The sequence below is a fragment of the Rhincodon typus genome, chromosome 20, assembly GCF_021869965.1.
Source record: "Rhincodon typus isolate 14 chromosome 20, sRhiTyp1.1, whole genome shotgun sequence".
NCBI lineage: Eukaryota > Metazoa > Chordata > Chondrichthyes > Orectolobiformes > Rhincodontidae > Rhincodon > Rhincodon typus.
In genome coordinates this window covers 12,030,905-12,034,550 of record NC_063351.1, presented here as the reverse complement: position 1 = coordinate 12,034,550, position 3,646 = coordinate 12,030,905, and positions in this window count along the sequence as shown.

The following is a 3,646-nucleotide window of genomic DNA, read 5'->3' as shown; positions in this document are numbered from 1 at the left end:
ATTACAAAGGCAAAAATATCCTTCAACTTTGATACATTTTCTATGTGAAAATACTTTAGACCTGAAGTACCGTCAATAATATTCTTATTCCCAAAGTTTGCTTCTATTATATATCGGTGATTCATTTTTAATGCAATGTAGAAAATTCACAACTCAAACATAAAAATCAAACTTGCAGGGTCAGAGAATTTATTCATCAGTATTTATGACTTAGCACACCATTAAACAGCTCAACAAGGAATAAAATTTTTCTTTATGGAAAAAAAATACTGTGGATTATAAAAGAGGAAGTTCATGCCAGTTCAAGTGGTTTCTAAAGATTTCTATCCAATAGCATTTCAACAGCACACCCTGTAGAGAAACAGGAAATCACTGACAGCCGCTTCTAGATTTCCTGTTTTTCCACGTCTCACCGCACATGTACAAAGGCATGTCAGTTTTACAGGGGAATTAATCACCAGTATAAAGAAACACCGAGCCAAGGAATGACCGAAGAGCAGTCACCTGGACACATTTTCAGTCACCATTGCTGGTGTACAAGACTAGTGCTAGAGATTGGCTTCAAACGTTTTCTGCCAACTCTGCTGCACATACAAACCTCTGACTGAGTTGTCAGATGGACTTGAAGGACACGTCTTAAATGTAAACTAAGAGTTTCATTTCAACGTAGAACAATTTCAAATGAGAGAAAATTCACAATTTCCGGCAGTCCACTGGGAGTTATCTGCATACTTGTTTGGACGTGCACAACAAGCAATGTAACTAAGTATGTTCTGAGCTGGCTGGAAGTGGGCATTTAAAGATGAAGTAGCTATGTTTGAGAAGCCGGTCAGAAAAATTAGCCTTTCCTTAATTCTGTTTATTTTCTGCAACAACCTTTTCCTGGTTATTTGTGAAAGAGTTTCAATACTAAGATTTTTAGCAGTTAAATACAGACCTGACCCAAGTCAAAAGAGATTAGCTTCTCTATTAAAATAAACATTTCAATAGGTGATTATTTCCCCCCAACACCCAAATCAGAAAAACTGTCTTGAAAACTTGAGATAATTTTAGAAAAAGCTTGTTTTGGAAGCTGATAAAAAGTTAAAAATAAGTTAAGGGACACAGAAAATGTTCTGGAAAAAAAAAATTATATGGCTTAGGAAGCTCAATTGTTCAAATGAGCAGAACACAGGAACAGGAATGGGCTTTTCTGACTGGCTGCGTTTCCAGCTTTTCCTCATTTTGTTCTAATTAATTATGATCCAGTTCTCGGTTTTATCAAGTGCATTAAGTACCAACAATTGGATGTTTTAAAATTCGTTACACAGTTTTTAATAAAAGAGAAGGTACTTTCAAAATTTGGAAGCCAGTCTATTTAAACCAAATTTTCACTAGCACTTCTTACATTTGGAATAATGAGGAATGGACTGCCACCTAGTGCATAATAAGTTTTCATCGCATAACAACTTGTTCCAGATGAGGAAGGACAGATGTTGTGTGTAAACGTATCCATCCAGACAGATTCCAAAATCTTCATGTTGTAACACCTCATTTCCCACCCCCACCCCCCCGAGAATCTTTCAGAATTTTCACCTCCACTACACTTTCCACAAGCCAATTCAAATAGTTGGAGACGAATTCCCTAATCTCATTCTTTAACATCTTTTATAGCTCCCAGCCACAGATACATTGATAATGTGGTGTTTGCATTCTATGCTATGGCTGGCATGGTCAGAGCAAGCACAGCCCATTGTACCAGGACTTTAGGATGGTACAGTATTATTTTGAACGTCGTGTCCTCTTTTCCTGCACTTGCAACTTATGTTAACTGCTTGAGACCAGAGGACAGTCCATCCCAAGTTTTAAAGTGTTTTAGTTGAGTTTTATCCTCACCAAAATGTTAAACTCTGACAAAGGAGCCCAAAATGAAGAATTCAAGTTAAAAATAAAACTGCAAGCAAATTTTACGAACAAGCAAAACGAAGGCAACAAGTCAAACATACAAGAAGTTCAACTGCAGATTTATACATGGATTTACCATGCCATCCCCTCTTCCCCATGTCCTCTCATATCATCATTAACATTCTGTGCATGGTAGGGAGTTTTTAAATTTATGCATCCCAGCTAAGTACTGAAAATACATGGTACCATGCCATTCAGTATAACCCAATGGGGCAGGACATGGGGGAGTTGAGTAGGTGGCAGGAGGCTCTCGCTGCTGTACTTCATCTCAGGTGAAGACTCAATCTGATTGCCCAATGGTTTCTCTGATTCTTGAAGTCTGTATAAATGAACCACGTAGCTGATACAGTCAATAGAACTGGCTTGCTGAACTGTTTCAAAAAGCACATGCACATTCTTATGCAATTTGACTTCTGGTTTTCTTAAAATACGGAAGCTTTTTGTTTATTTTCACTTCCCCAGCCCTGCCATCCATCATTCAATGGAAATTTAAGATGCCTTTAAGAAGAGAGGTAACTCCTCAGCTAATGAAGCAGTCCATGCCCACATGCAGCAAGACCTGGGTAACATGCAGGTTAGAGCTGGTAACATAGGATTAAGGCACACGGAACATAGAAACCTTGCAGTACAGTGTCCTCTATTCCACCAACATCAAACTATTAAGTGACACTATTCCTAATAAGGTTAAGTTAAATAAATGATTTTCTTTTACAATAGACCCATGAGAAAACCATTGAGTGCCTCTCCTGATCATGAAACATTCAGTAGCAAGGTTGTTTGCAGAACAGTGGGACTCTTAACGTCTTGTGTCTAGCACAGCACAAGCTAGTGATTAAAGCAAAGAAACAAGGTTGGGAGCCATTGCTGTCATGGGACTCATTATTAATTCCCCTCAACCGTAAGAGCCAGATTAGCCTGCCATCCAGACCAAACAAATGTCTTCTTCACCTTTTTCAGGTGTGGGGATGATGTGCTTTCAGACAAACTGTTTCTTTAAGGAAGAACCTCATATGGCCCAGGTCAAAAGTAGGGAATCATTTGTTCATTGGTTTACAGTTTTATGGCTCAGATTAAGTTTACAAATGTGAAACTGTTCTGAGATAAATGTTTTTAAATCATTTAGATTTATAACTTTTACACAGGCCGAAGTTTAGAACTTTGGAACTCGTTGGCGTTACGTTATCTTAGGAGAGATCAATGGAGTTGGCAAGAGAGACAAGCTGTTACAAAAAAGAAATGATCTGCAAAAGTGATTGGCTCAAAAGAATGAGTCAGGAGACAGCAGGAAGTGATGCTACTAAAATGAACCTTGGTTTCCTTTAAAAGTAATCAGGAATTGGGCAGTCACTAACTAGCCAATCCAAGATTGGCTGTGAACCCTGAAGAAGGGTCCCAACCCGAAACGTCAACTTTCCTGTTCCTCTGATGCTGCCTGGCCTGCTGTGTTCCTCCAGCTCCACACTGTTATCTTTGCTTTTATATAGTATTTTGTCTTGGATTACATGCTGAGGGATGCATCGAAGCTTGGGGCAGCTGCTGCTATGCTGCTGTGGGGAAAGACCAATCGGAGATCTCTCTACTGATGTTAACTGGTGGTCCATTCAGATATTGGACTCTCCCAGCACCTCAATTATATGTAAATGTAATCTTGCTCAAATAAGAGATGTCTTTGGTTTGTTTGTTGAATAGAGTCAGACTCCAG